General features: G+C 38.5%; 1 protein-coding gene across 1 annotated transcript in view; it reads right to left on the bottom strand.

The window, feature by feature from the left end:
* Positions 1–1,660: 1,660 nt before the first annotated feature.
* Positions 1,661–16,215, bottom strand: part of ZC3H8 (zinc finger CCCH-type containing 8) — a 33,616-nt gene continuing 19,061 nt past the window's right edge. The window contains exon 9 of the mRNA XM_060027367.1: positions 1,661–2,268. The gene's annotated coding sequence lies outside the window, so the exon portion shown is untranslated. The remainder of the gene's footprint in view (positions 2,269–16,215) is intronic.

The raw sequence follows: 16,215 nt of genomic DNA on the forward strand, positions 1-16,215 counted from the left end.
TCCAAAAGAGATCAGAGATAGGGCTTCCCTGGTGGTCCAGTGGTTAAGACTCCATGTCTCCACTGCAGGGAGCATGGGTTCAATCCCTGGTCGGGGAACTAAGATCCTGCATGCCACGCAGTGCAGCCAAAAGAATTTTTAAAAAGATCAGAGATAAATTTAATACAGCCATGATAACCATGCTGACCAAATGACATGTAAATCCATGTACGGCTTTCCCCATTACAACTTTCTTGCTTATATTTCCTCTGGTTCAGATTTTTTTTTACCTATGGTATTATTATACTCATACTTGCTGGGAGCTGCATCAAGGGTCAGTGAGATTTACTTCATAAGAGGAAACCCAAGGGAGCAGAGAGGAGCAGAGGCCAATGGGCACTAAAGCCTCGTACGGCCGAGATGGCCAGACTTCAGAGCACTTACAGCCAGGCAGACAAACAGACCCTGATTCAAGGTACAGCACAGTGGAGGCATGACTGAAGCAGTACATTGGGAAATCTGCTCTGAGGAAAAGCTCTCTTTAGAGAATTGTAGAGAAGAAAGTGGAAATTGGAGGCTGGAGTCCAGTTAGAAAGGGCTGTAATAACCCACAGACTAGAGACCCACAGCCTGATGGCTGCTTCAGGTGCACAGGGCACATCTAAGGGAAAACGTCTCTCCCTCAACTTGATTTAACACAAGTTAAGAGATTTCACTGACACAGCGATGTTTGCCTCTTCAAAATAATGATAGTTGTAGCTATTTAAACTTCTCTGATTCTCACTCCCTCAAATCTCTGCTTGGTCTTTTAAGTTTACAGGTGAGATGGGTACTGCCTCTTGGAATATAAGAATTACTTTTTTCTCATACATAAACTTTATGTCAGCCAATGTTAGCTTATGTACAGATTGGCCATAAAATGTACCTTCTACAATTGTGCCCTATGACAAGATCGTGAATTCCTTTACACTGTATGTGATCTTTAAAGAAGATATGAAGTATCAATTCTACAGGTAATATAACCACTCCCTTGCACAATTTCATTAACTTATTGAATCTTCTTGTAATGAACCCTCTTAAAGCATCAACTCAGCCCCTCTCCCCTGTGACTTCCTCTGGACGATTCTAGTGCATTATCTTTCCCTCCTTCCTATCACAGCCATGGAGTGAACGTGGAAGACTGCAGTGGGCGCTGAGAGATGACTCACTCTCAGCTCACATACTCCTGGTGCTAAGGGCCCAGGATCCATCATTGTTTCTTACTTTCCCAGGTCTTGTCTGATATACCTTTGCTTGAGTATAAGCAATTCCCTTTCTTGCTTTTGTGGGATCAGGTTACAACCAAAATAATTCTGACTCATATTTTCAGAAAAGACTTTGGTAAGAAGCGTCACTAACTTTGGTGGACTCTAATGTATACAGCAAGTTAGTGATGCTATTATTTTTCCCAGCAATAAAACAATATTATGATAATAGTTTCAATTTCATTTTTCTAATAATAATCAGCACCACTATATAAAAGTACATATTTAGAATCTTATTATTCATGCTTGGAAATTTTTGTATTGCAATATTATATTACAAATATCACCACACTCCTAAAATTTATCTTCTACAAGTGTATAATGTGACTACAGTTTATGAACCAATGAAAAAGATAACCATTCTTATATTTTAACAACAAAAAATTTAAGAACTCCAGGTTTAGGAATGGTATAGCAAGAGACACTGCTCCGTTTTATTTATAACAGTAGGAAATCGGAAACAACTTTTTCGTTCACCAATAGGAAACTGGTTTTAAAAGATCACAGAACCATAATTTAAGCCATAAAACAGAACTGCGAGCAAACAATAAAAATATGTTGTGAATGTATTTAATGACATGAAAAGATCTAGCTGTATATTCATTGTCTATTATCCCAATGTCTTCCCAGTGGAACATAGTTTTCTCTCTTCCATCCTCACTCAGCCTAACCTTCTTCCTATTTTATTGAGAAAACGCAATCAATCAGAAGAGACTTCTGCAATCTACTGCCACAACGTTTACCCACCAGCCAGCATCTCTGTCACATATGCTCCTCCCCTGTTTCAATGGCTGGAACCATCCTGGTGAAGACCAACCCTTCACTTAGACACTACATTCATCCCTCAGCGCCACCCACTGAAGAGGTGCACATCACTGTAATGACACAAGAGGGCGCTTTAAGTGAGGAATCTTGTAAACCACTCCAAATCAAGTCTTGAATAGTCTTCAACAGGCAGACACAAGCACTCTTCATCCATACAAAGCTACAGAAGAAAAGAGAAAACAAAAACACATGAGCTGGTAAAGATTTTACCAACTTAGCTACCGACTCCACCAACAACAACATGCACGGAAGAAAACTAACACAAAAATCCAAGCTGGATTAAATATCCCAGTTTAGGTATATGAAAAAAAACACACAACAACTTGAATTGCAATTCAAAAACTAAGTCCAAAACCGAACCAAAAAAATGGAAGTAGCCATAAAAAAAGAACGAAATTGAGTTATTTGTAGTGAGGTGGATGGACCTAGGGTCTGTGGAAGTCAGAAAGAGAAAAACAAATACCATACGCTAACACATATATATGGAATCTAAAAAAAAGGTTCTGAAGAACCTAGCGTCAGGACAGGAATAAAGACGCAGACATACATAGAGAATGGACTTGAGGACATGGGGAGGGGGAAGGGTAAGCTGGGACGAAGTGAGAGACTGGCATGGACATATATACACTACCAAATATAAAATAGCTAGCTAGTGGGAAGCAGCCGCATAGCACAGGAAGATCAGCTCGGTGCTTTGTGACCGCCTGGAGGGGTGGGATAGGGAGGGAGACGCAAGAGGGAGGAGATATGGGGATATATGTACATGTATAGCTGATTCACTTTGTTATAAAACAGAAACTAACACACCATTCTAAAGCAATTATACTCCAATAAAGATTTTTAAAAAAGTAATGAAACAAGAGTTGACTGACCCCAGAAATGACAGAAGAAACAGTAATCACATCAAAAATGAAGACTATAATACAGACCAGATTTGAATGGAAACTTAATAAGGGTAAATGGACAAAAGTGGAAGAAGAAAAAGAATAAAAATTAGATGAAGAAAGTAAAACGAAGAGCAAAAAAAAGAAAAACCATCACAGAGATAACATAATATACACAGTAACTATAAATCAAACATTCTGTAATTTCAATAAATGTGAACGGATTAATTCACTTACCAAAAGAAAAAAATGGATTTATGGCTTGGCTCACAGAGCAAAACCCAACACTATGCACTATTAAAGAAACAAACCTAAACTGACTCAGGAAAGCTAAAAATAAAATGATGGGCCAATGAATATTAAAAGCAAGCGCAAACAAATCTCTGGCTGCAATGTAGAATCTGAAACCATAACAAGAAATTTTCTGTACTGTTACATTAAAATCTATTAATCTACATTGTAGGCTGGATGTGTATTTTACACAGGCATACTTTATAATATCATGCATTATTTATTTGGAAAATATTACCTTACTAATTTATGCAGATCTTTCGAATGCTTCATTCTATAGCATTTTAAGAATCACATTCTTTAATATCATCACCAACCAATCTTACCAAAAAGTCTTTAAGTACAGGAAAGCTTTCAAGCTCACAGAGGCAGATCAAATCTTCCAAAACTGTAATTTTTGCTCAAAAGCCAGAACTTTATCATCAATAACATATACTTTCAGTTGTTTTTCTTGAAGTGACAGGGTCACTCCATTCATTTGTGAAAATCTACTTGCCAAACATCCACATCTGAAAAAACCAAAGTTTGCCCCTGAGTTTTTTTTTTTTCTTTTTCTTTTTTTGGTTGTGTTGGGTCTTCGTTGCTGCACACTGGCTTTCTCTAGTTCTGTTGAGCGGGCACCACTCTTCGCTGTGGTGTGCGGGCTTCTCATTCCAGTGGCTTCTCTTGTTGCAGAGAACAGGCTCCAGGTGTGCAGGCTCAGGAGTTGTGGCTCGTGGGCTCTAGAGAGCAGGCTCAGTAGTTGTGGCACACGGGCTTAGTTGCTCCATGGCATGTGGGATCTTCCCAGACCAGGGATCAAACCCGTGTCCCCTGCCCTGGTAGGCGGATTCCTAACCACTGTACCACCAGGGAAGTCCCTGCCTCTGAGTTATTCTTTCAAGTAAAAGAGTATTCATGAAAAGGTGTTCAACATCACTAATCAGGGAAATGCAAATCAAACCTACAATGAGATAACCACCTTTTATACCCATTAGGTAGGCTACTGTCAAAACAACTGAAAATAACAAGTGTTGATGAGAATGGGAGAAATTGGAACCCTGTGTACTGTTGGTGGAAATGTAAAAATGGTACAGCCTCTTGGGAAACAGTATGGCGGTTCCTCAAAAAATTCAAAATAGAATTATCACATGATCCAGCAATTCTGCTTCTGGGTATATACTCAGAATTGAAAGCAAGGTTTCCAAAAGATACCTGCATATCCATGGTCACAGTAGCGTTATTCACAACAGTTAAAACATGGAAGCAACCCAAGTAACCATTGACAGAGGAGTGGTTAAGCAAAATGTGGTAGATACATACAATGGAATTTTTTTTTTTTTTTAATTTTTTGGCTGCGCCGTGCAGCACGTGGGATCTCGGTTCCCCGACCAGGAATCGAATCCGCACCCCCTGCATTGGGAGCATGGAGTCTTAACCACTGGACCGCCAGGGAAGTCCCAATACAATGGAATATTATTCAGCCTTAAAAAGGACTGAAATTCCGAAATATGCTACAATATGGATGAACCTTGAAGATACAGGTTAAGTGAAATAAGTCAGTCACGAAAAGATAAATACTGTATGATTCCACTTACAAGAGGTACCTTACTCTGAGTAGTCAAAAATCATAAAGACAGAAAGTAGAATGGTGATTGCCAAGGTCCTGGGGAAGGGTGAAATGGGGAGTTCTTCTTTAAGGAGTATGAAGTTACAGTTTTGCAAGATGCATGGTGGCGATGGTTGCACAACAATATGCCTGTACTCAAATACCAGTGAATCCTACACTTAAAAATGGTTACGATGGGGCTTCCCTGGTGGCGCAGTGGTTGGGATTCCGCCTGCCGACGCAGGGGACGTGGGTTCGTGCCCCGGTCTGGGAAGATCCCATATGCCGCGGAGCGGCTGGGCCCGTGAGCCATGGCCGCTGAGCCTGCGCGTCTGGATGACTGTGCTCTGCAACTGGAGAGGCCACAACAGTGAAAGGCCCGCATACCGCAAAAAAAAAAAAAAAAAAAAAATGGTTACGATGGTAAATATGTTATGTGTATTTTACCACAATTTTTTAAAAAAAAGCATCCATCCATTCCTATCTTCTCAAGTATTTATTTTCAAATAAGAAACAAGCGTTGAATTTTGGAGGATGCCTTTTCAGCATCTACAGAAATAATCATGAAATGAAGGACTTCCATTTTGCTGTTTTTCCATGATAATCCTTGTAAAACTACATGACTTTTAAAACTATCTAAATATACTACCTTGATAAAAAATATTTAATGAAACAAACTTCAAGAATATAAATCAAATAGTACATTGAGAGAAATTTATAGGTTTAGATGTACGTATTACAAAAGGAAACAATCAATTTTGAGGCAAAATAAGCTCAAAGAATGTAAAATGAATGCTATAATAAAGAAATTAATGAAATGGAAGATTAATATAAAACAGAAGTAACAAAAGCAAAGTTGGTTCTTTATAAAGGATAATAGAACTGTTAAACCTCCAGAAAAGTTGATCAAAAAGAATAAAAGGGGCTTCCCTGGTGGTGCAGTAGTTAAAAATCTGCCTACCAATGCAGGGGACACAGGTTTGAGCCCTGGTTCGGGAAGATCCCACATGCTGCGGAGCAACTAAGCCTGTGTGCCACAACTGCTGAACCTGCGCTCTAGAGCCTGCGAGCCACAGCTATTGAGCCCGCGTGCCACAACTACTTAAGCCCTCGTGCCTAGAGCTCATGCTCCACAACAAGAGAAGCCACTGCAATAAGAAGCCCGCGCACTGCAACGAAGAGTGCCCCCCCACCCCCCGCTCACCACAACTAGAGAAATCCCACGCACAGCAACAAAGAAACAAAGGCAGCCAAACGTAAATAAATAAAATAAATAAATTTATAAAAAAAAAGAATAAAAGGCACAAATAATCAATATAAGGAATAAAAAGGCAGCTATAATTTCAGATGCTACAGATATTAAGAAGAGAATATCATGATTATGCCAAAACATTCAAAAAGTTTTAAATTAGAAAACTTTGTTTATCTCAGGAATGCAAGGGTAGCTTTACATTTCTAAACCCACAGATATAATTCGTCACATTAGCAGAATAGAAAAACTCGTGCTCATCTCAAAAGAATTCCAAAAAATCCAACATCTACATCTATTCACGATTATAAAACAAAGAAACAAAAACCTCTGAAACTTTTATCAAACTACCATTTGAAGGGAATTTCCTTAATCTCATAAAGAGTATCTACCAGAAAATCACAGCAAAGATTGCAGTCAATTGAGGAAGTATTGACAGCAGTTCCTTTAACATCTAGGACAAAAGTGTACTATCACTACTTTTATTTAAAATTGCAGGGGAATTCCCTGGTGGGTCCAGCGGTTAAGACTCCACACTTGCACTGCAGGGGGCACTGGTTCAATCCCTGGTCAGGGAACCAAGATCCTACGTGCAGTGCGGTGCAGCCAAGAAAAAACTGTACCGCCACAAAGGCTGGAGCATAAGTGTGCACTGAAGCTTTACTGATAACAGTCAAATGGCCATCAACAGATGCGTGGATAAACAAACTGAAGTATATCCATCCAAAAGAATACAATTCAGCAATAAAAAGAAATACACTCTGCTGCACAAAAGACACAAACACAAAAGAGTGTATTACAGGACTCCACTTATATGAAATTCTAGAACTGGCAAAATGAATCTTTCCTTACTGAAAGAGTACCAGTGGTTGCCTGGGACCTGATGGAGGGGAAGAATGGATTGCAAAGTGTCACATGGGGACATTTTGGGGTGCTAACTGTGGTAGTGGTTACATGGGTATGTATATGTGTTAAAATTCACTGAACTACACACTTAAAATGGGTGCAATTTATTGCATGTAAGGTATACTTTAACACAGTTGTTTTTTTTAAGATGTATGTATGTATGTATATATTTATTCATTATTTATGGCTGCGTTGGGTCTTCGCTGCTGCGCACGGGCTTTCTCTAGTTGCGGTGAGAGGGGGCTACTCTTCGTTGTGGTGCACGGGCTTCTCATTGCAGTGGCTTCTCTTGTTGTAGAGCATAGGCTATAGGCACGCAGGCTTCAGCAGTTGCGGCACATGGGCTCAGGAGTTGTGGCTCACGGGCTCTAGAGCACAGGCTCAGTAGTTGTGGCTCACGAGCTTAGTTGCTCCGCGGCATGTGGGATCTTCCTGGACCAGGGCTCGAACCCATGTCCCCTGCATCGGCAGGTGGACTCTCAACCACTGCATCACTAGGGAAGCCCCAAAATCATTTTTTTAATACAATCTTTGTTATATGTTAAATATTTATTTATTTATTTATTTTGGCTGCATTGGATCTTAGTTGCAGTACGTTAGTTGCAGTACATCTTAGTTGCAGTACACTGAGGCATGCGGGCTTCTTAGTTGCAGTATGCATGCAGGATCTAGTTCCCCAACCAGGGATCGAACCCGGGCCCCCTCCATTGGGAGCATGGAGTCTTACCCACTGGACCACCAGGGACGTCCCCCAGAAATCAAAATCTTTGACATAGAAATCTTTTTTTGATATAAAAATCTTTTTGATACAGAAATCAAAAGGATTATAAAATAATACTATGGACAAATTTATACCAATAAAGTAGACAACTTTTAGATGAAATGGAAAAATTAATAAGAAGTACAAATTACCAAAACTTACTCAAGAAAAAAATAATCTGAATAAACCTATAAAAAGGAAAGACACTGAATCTGTTTGTAAAATCTTCTGTTAAAGAAAAGCTCAGGCTCAGCTGCCTTCACTGGTGAATTCTACCAAACAATTAAAGAAAAAATAATACTAATCCTTCAAAAACTCTTCCAGAAAATAAAGGAAGAAAGGACACTACTCAGCTCACCCTAGGAGACCAGTATTACCAATACCAAAGCTAGAAAAAGAGATCACAAAGAAAAAAAAGCTACACAGGAATACACATTATGAACAAAGATAGAAATCCTTAATAAAATATTAGCAAAGCAAATCCCAAAATATATAAAGTAGATTATACACCATGCCCAAGCAGATTTATCTCAAGAGCACAAGACTGGTTACATGTTCAAATATGCCATATTAATGTAGGATGTCGTATAATAGGATAAAGGGGAAAAATGGTATGAGCATCTCAACAGTGGAAAAAGCATTTGACAAAATCCAACACCCATCCATGATAAAAGCTCTCAATAAACTAGGAATAGAAGAGAGCTTCCTCAAATTAATAGAGTATGCTTCAAAAACCTACAGCAAAAATTACACACAATGATGAAGGACTGAACGCTTTTGCCTAGTATCAGGAAAAAGACAATGATGCCCACTCTCTCACTTCTATTCAGCGCTGTAAAGGAGTTTGTGGCAAGTGAAATCAGGCAAGAAAAAGAAATAAAAAGCACACAGATTAGAAAGGAGGAAGTAAAACTGTCTTTACTCCCAGATAACACGATCCTACATGTAGAAATTCCTAAGGGACACCACACACACACACACACACACACACACACACACACACACACACACACACACACACACACACACACACACACACACACACACACACACCCTACTAGAGCTAATAAGTGAGTTCAGCAAAGTCTCAGGAAACAAGATCAATAAACAAAACTTAATTCTCTCTCTAAATACAGCAAATGAATGACCGAAAAATGACGTTTAAAAACCAATTCCATTCAACAACAGCATCAACCAGAATAAAATCTGTAAGAATAAATTTAACAGAAAAAGTGTAAACAGTACACTTGTACAATGAAAGCTACAAAACACTGAGAGAATAAAAAATCTAAATGAATGAAGATGTTCACAGATCAGAAGACTCAATATTATTAACACGGCAATCTTCCACAGATTGAATGCAAACTCTGTCAAAATCCCAGCATAGTTTTTGGTTTTTTGTTTTAACATCTTTATTGGAGTATAATTGCTTTACAATGGTGTGTTAGTTTCTGCTTTACAACAAAGTGAATCAGTTATACATATACATATGTTCCCATATCTCTTCCCTCTTGCATCTCCCTCACTCCCCCCCTCCCTATCCCACCTCTCTAGGTGGTCACAAACCACCTACCTAATCTCCCTGTGCCATGCGGCTGCTTCCCACTAGCTATCCACCCTACGTTTGATAGTGTATATATGTCCATCCCACTCTCTCACTTTGTCACAGCTTACCCTTCCCCCTCCCCATATCCTCACGTCCATGCTCTAGTAGGTCTGTGTCTTAATTCCCGTCTTACCCCTAGGTTCTTCATGACATTTTTTTTTCTTAGATTCCATATATATGTGTTAGCATATGGTATTTGTTTTTCTCTTTCTGACTTACTTCACTCTGTATGACCGACTCTAGGTCCATCCACCTCACTACAAGTAACTCAATGTCATTTCTTTTTATGGCTGAGTAATATTCCATTGTATATATGTGCCACATCTTCTTTATCCATTCATCTGTTGATGGACACTTAGGTTGCTTCCATGTCCTGGCTATCGTAAACAGAGCTGCAATGAACATTGTGGTACGTGACTCTTGTTGAATTATGGTTTTCTCAGGGTATATGCCCAGTAGTGGGATTGCTGGGTCATATGGTAGTTCTATTTTTAGTTTTTAAAGGAACCTCCATACTGTTCTCCATAGTGGCTGTATCAATTTACATTCCCACCAACAGTGCAAGAGTGTTCCCTTTTCTCCACACCCTCTCCAGCATTTACTGTTTCTAGATTTTTTGATGATGGCCATTCTAACCAGTGTGAGATGATATCTCATTGTAGTTTTGATTTGCATTTCTCTAATGATTAATGATGTTGAGCATTCTTTCATGTGTTCGTTGGCAATCTGTTTATCTTCTTTGGAGAAATATCTATTTAGGTGTTCTGCCCATTTTTGGATGGGGTTGTTTTTTTGTTATTGAGCTGCATGAGCTGCTTGTAAATTTTGGAGATTAATCCTTTGTCAGCTGCTTCACTTGCAAATATTTTCTCCATTCTGAGGGTTGTCTTTTGGTCTTGTTTATGGTTTCCTTTGCTGTGCAAAAGCTTTGAAGTTTCATTAGGTCCCATTTGTTTATTTTTGTTTTTATTTCCATTTTTCTAGGAGGTGGATCAAAAAGGATCTTGCTGTGATTTATGTCATAGAGTGTTCTGCCTATGTTTTCCTCTAAGAGTCTGATGGTTTCTGGCCTTACATTTAGGTCTTTAATCCATTTTGAGTTTACTTTTGTGTATGGTGTTAGGGAGTGTTCTAATTTCATACTTTTACATGTACCTGTCCAGTTTTCCCAGCACCGCTTACTGAAAAGGCAGTCTTTTCTCCACTGTATATTCTTGCCTCCTTTATCAAAGATAAGGTGACCATATGTGCGTGGGTTTATCTCTGGGCTTTCTATCCTGTTCCATTGATCTATATTTCTGTTTTTGTGCCAGTACCATAGTGTCTTGATTACTATAGTTTTGTAGTATAGTCTGAAGTCAGGGAGTCTGATTCCTCCAGCTCTGTTTTTTTCTCTCAAGATTGCTTTGGCTATTCGGGGTCTTTTGTGTTTCCATACAAATTGTGAATTTTTTTGTTCTAGTTCTGTGAAAAATGCCATTGGTAGTTTGATAGGGATTGCATTGAATCTGTAGATTGCTTTGGGTAGTAGAGTCATTTTCACAATGTTGATTCTTCCAATCTAAGAACATGGTATATCTCTCCATCTATTTGTATCATCTTTAATTTCTTTCATCAGTGTCTTATAATTTTCTGCATACAGGTCTTTCGTCTCCTTAGGTAGGTTTATTCCTAGATATTTTATTCTTTTTGTTGCAATGGTAAATGGGAGTGTTTTCTTGATTTCACTTTCAGATTTTTTCATCATTAGTGTATAAGAATGCCAGAGATGTCTGTGCATTAATTTTGTATCCTGCTACTTTACCAAATTCATTGATTAGCTCTAGTAGTTTTCTGGTAGCATCTTTAGGATTCTCTATGTATAGTATCATGTTATCTGCAAACAGTAACAGCTTTACTTCTTCTTTTCCAATTTGGATTCCTTTTATTTCTTTTTCTTCTCTGATTGCTGTGGCTAAAACTTCCAAAACTATGTTGAATAAGAGTGGTGAGAGTGGGCAACCTTGTCTTGTTCCTGATCTTAGTGGAAATGGTTTCAGTTTTTCACCATTAAGGACAATGTTGGCTGTGGGTTTGTCATATATGGCCTTTATTATGTTGAGGCCTCTATGCCTACTTTCTGCAGGGTTTTTATCATAAATGGGTGTTGAATTTTGTTGAAAGCTTTCTCTCCATCTATTGAGATGATCATATGGTTTTTCTCCTTTAATTTGTTAATATGGTGTATCACGCTGATTGATTTGCATATATCGAAGAATCCTTGCATTCCTGGAATAAACCCCACTTGATCATGGTGTATGATCCTTTTAATGTCCAGCATACGTTTTTTGCAGAAATTTACAAGCTGATCCTAAAATTTATATGGAAAAGCAAAATACAGGATAGCCAAAACAATCTTGGAAAAGAAGAACAAAACTAGACAGCCTGCAATTCCTTATTTCAAAACTTAGTACAGTCACTCCTCCATATCTGCAGCTTCCGCATCCACAGATTCAATCAACTGTGGATCAAAAATATTTGGGAAAAGGAATTCCAGAAAGTTCCAAAAAGCATAACTTGAACTTGCCATGCGTCAGCAACTATCTGCACAGCATTTACACTGTATTAGGTATTATAAGTCATCTAGAGATGATTTAAAGCATACAAGAGAATGTCCTTAGGTTATTTGCAAATATGCCATTTTATATAAGGGACTTGAGCATCCATGGATTTTAGTATTTGTGGGATCCTGCAACCAATTCCCCTTGGATACCAAAGAACAAATATAAAGTTATAGTGATCAAGACAGTGACAGTATATAAGGATAAACATTATAGATCAAGAGAACACAACTGAGAGCCCAGAAATAAATCCTTACATTTAGTTCAACTGATTTTTGACAAAGGTGCCAAGGCAACTCAGTGGGGAAATGGTAGTTTTTTTAAATGCTTGCTGGAACAATTGGGTATCTATATGCAAAACAAAAATTTGGATCCTAACTCACACCATTCCCAAAAATTAACTCAAAATGAATCACAGACATAAATATAAGAGCTAAAACTATTAAAACAAATTTAGAACATAAAAGTGAATCTTGTGACCTTGGATTAGACAAGAATTTTTAGATGAAACACCAAAAGCATGATCCATGATGGAAAAAAACTGATAGTGTACTACAACAAAATGAAAACGTTCATGCTTCAATAGACACTCTTTTTAAAAGGCAAGCACAAATTGGGACAAAAAGACAAAGCCACAGATTGAGACAAAATATTTGCAAATTATATATCTGATAAAGGATTTGTATCCAACATATATAAAGAACTCTTACAACTCAATAATAAGCTTACAATCCAATTAAAAAATGGGCAAAGATCTGAATCCACCAACAGCACATGAAAAGATGCTCAACACCATTAGCCATTAGAGAAATGCAAATTACAACTACAATGAGATTCCAGCTCACCCCTAACAGAAAAGCTATAATCAAAACAGCTGACAATAACAAGCATTGGTGAGGATGTGAAGAAACTAAAATCTTCCTACAATGCTGTCTGGAATGTAAAATGATGCAGCCACTTTGTAAAACAATGTGGCAGTTCTTAAAAAGTTAAACATGTATTTACTGTCGGACCCAGAAATTCCACTAAAGTAGTAACCTACTCAAGATAAATAAAAATGTATGTCTGCAAAGCTAATAACAAGCTCATTCTGATTTTTCCGTCTACCAATACTTCCTTGATGCAACCTAAGGTTTTCTGTGATCTCAAGTAGTCACCTCTTGATCCCATGACCTAGAAATAAGTCATCCCTGCCTGAGGAAAAAGTACTTCAAAATAACACAGGTCCAAACCTACCCTGAACTGACATCCACCCACCAGCACCAAAAAGTTTCACAAAACCCACCTGTTGGGCTTCCCTGGTGGCGCAGTGGTTGAGAGTCCGCCTGCCGATGCAGGGGACACGGGTTCGTGCCCCGGTCTGGGAAGATCCCACATGCCGCGGAGCGGCTGGGCCCGTGAGCCATGGCCGCTGAGCCTGCGCTTCCGGAGCCTGTGCTCCGCAATGGGAGAGACCACAACAGTGAGAGGCCCGCGTACCGCAAAAAAGAAAAAAAAAAAACAAAAAAAACCCACCTGTTCCTAATTGTACCACCAAAAGGGAAAAAAGTCCTTAGATGAGAAGTTCCTCAAGAGAACATTCATTTACGCATTTGGTACCTTCGTAACATTGCTTTTGTGTGCTATCTCCAAGGCATATTTTGACAATATATTTAGAATTCTCATTTTCCAAAAAAAAAAAAAGTATGTCCACAAAACAAAGATTCATACACAAATGCTCACAGCAGAATTATTCATAATAACTAAAAATTGGAAACAACACAAATATCAATTGTTGAAAGGATTTTAAAAAAGTGGTACATCCATACAATGGAATAATGGAGCAATTATTTTTTTAAAAAATCACTGATATATGCTAAAGCATTGATGAATCTCAAAACCATTACACTACATGAAAAGAGCCAGAAGCAAAAGACCACATGCTGGGGCTTCCCTGGTGGCGCAGTGGTTGAGAATCCACCTGCCAAGGCAGGGGACACGGGTTCGAGCCCTGCTCTGGGAAGATCCCACTTGCCGCAGAGCAACTAAGCCCGTGTGCCACAACCACTGAAGCCCACACACCTAGAGACCATGCTCCGCAACAAGAGAAGCCACTGCAACGAGAAGCCCACGCACCTCAACTATAGAGAGCCTACGCGCAGCAAAGAAGACCCAACTCAGCCAAAAATAAAAAAAACAAAACAAAAACAAAAAAAGACCACATGTTGAAATTTATATGAAATACCCAGAAAAGGCAAATCTAGAAAATTCATTAGTGGGATTGGGAAGTGACCGCAAATGGGTAAAAGGAATCTTTTGGGGGTGTCAAAAACCTTCTAAAACTAGATTTTGTGATGCTATGCAACTCTGTAAATTTACCAAATAATATTGAATTACACACTTACAACAAGTGATATATAAATCATACCTCAACAAAGCTGTTTTTTAAAAAACTAACAAAGTAAAAGGGTCCAAAACAGTCAAGGTGCTCCTGAAGAACAACATTAGAAAAATTATCAAACTATATCAAAATCCAACAAAGCTCCAGTAATTAAGGCAGTAGAGTACTAGAGCAAAAGACAAAAGGAACAGAACAGAGACCCCAGAAATAGACCTCTGTTTGAAGGAAACTCGATATATACCAGAGGGGGCATTACAAATCAGTGGGGAAAGGGCAGTCTTTTCATTTGAATGGTTCTGGGAGATTGGTTATCCGTATGGGGTAAAAAAAGAAAATCAAGTCCCTATAGCACACTGTTTAAAAAAAAAAAAAAATCAATTAGTCTTAATTCTTCCCTTTTCCCTATACCCACAGCTACCCTCTTTTTCGTGTAATTAAAAAATTTTTTTATTGAGGTATAATTGACATATAACATTATACTGGCTTTATGTGTACAACATAATAACTCAGTATTTGTATAGATTGAGAAATGATTGCTACAGTAAGTCTAGTTACCACCTAACACCATACATACTTAACTTTTAGGATTTACTCTCTCAGCAACTTTCAAGTATGCTCTACAACATTACTGACTATAGTCACCATGCCGTACACTACAGCCCCATGACCTATTTATTTTATTGCTGGAAGTCTGTACCTCTTGACCCCTTTCTTCACCTGTTTCACCCACTGCCCAATCCCCATCCCCTCTGGTAACCACCACTCTGTTCTCTGAATCTATGATTTTGGTTTGGTTTTATTTGTCCATTTGTTTTGTTTTTTAGACATAAGTGAAATCGTAACGGTATATTTCTTTCTCTGACTTATTCTGCTTAGCACAATTCCCTCAAGGTCCCTTCAGAAAAATTTTCATGTAATTTAGCAACTCCTCCCACATGGAAAGTACAGAAAGTGGAGTATACTTTCCTACACCCTAACTTTGGGCTTGCCTATGTGACTTACTTTGGTCAATGGGTTGTAAGTAAACATGATGTGATACAAACAGGGCCTTGCCCTCTTGTCCTTCTGCCAATGCCATGAGAAAAACATGCCCCAGCTAGCCCCTTGGTCCCAGGAGGAGAGTGAGACAAATGTGGGGCAGAACCATCCCAGTGGTTCTGCTTTATGAAGCACAACCAACCCAGCCAGAGCCAGCCTGTATCAGCCTATTCCCAGCCAACCTGCAGATGCATGGAAAAAGAAATGTTTACTTTTATATGCTACTGAGAGTCTTGTGGTTGGTTTTAAACACCATTATTGTGACAACTGTTAACTGACAGAATTTCCAAAGGATTAAAATATAAATGTAAAAAGCAAAACTCCAAAAACCTAAAAAAAATTAAAGTACTTTACAGCCTCATGATAGGGAAGGATTTCTTAAGTAAGACGCAAAACACAAAACCTACCATAAAGAAAAAGATCGCCAAAACAAGTAATTCTGCTCACTGAAACGCCTTTAAAAAAGTGAAAAGACAGCCCACAAAATGGGAGAAGACTTGTCACACATACATCACAAACAATTTGTATATAAAAATCAATTTATAAGGGACAATCAGCCCAACAGAAACATAGGCAAAAGACATTAATGGCATTTCCCTGGAGATGAAGCTCAAAAGCCAGTAAGCTTAAGAAAAAATGCTGAACTTTATGAAAATACAGCCATGTGGCACCATTTTTACACCCACTAAATTGGTCCAAAAATTTAAAGTCGTGACAATATAAAGCATTAGTGAGTGGGGAGCAACAGAAATTCTTTTACACAGTTGATGGCAATAAAAACTATTATAAGTACTTCAGAAAAGAT

The sequence above is a fragment of the Delphinus delphis genome, chromosome 12, assembly GCF_949987515.2.
Source record: "Delphinus delphis chromosome 12, mDelDel1.2, whole genome shotgun sequence".
NCBI classification, from domain to species: domain Eukaryota; kingdom Metazoa; phylum Chordata; class Mammalia; order Artiodactyla; family Delphinidae; genus Delphinus; species Delphinus delphis.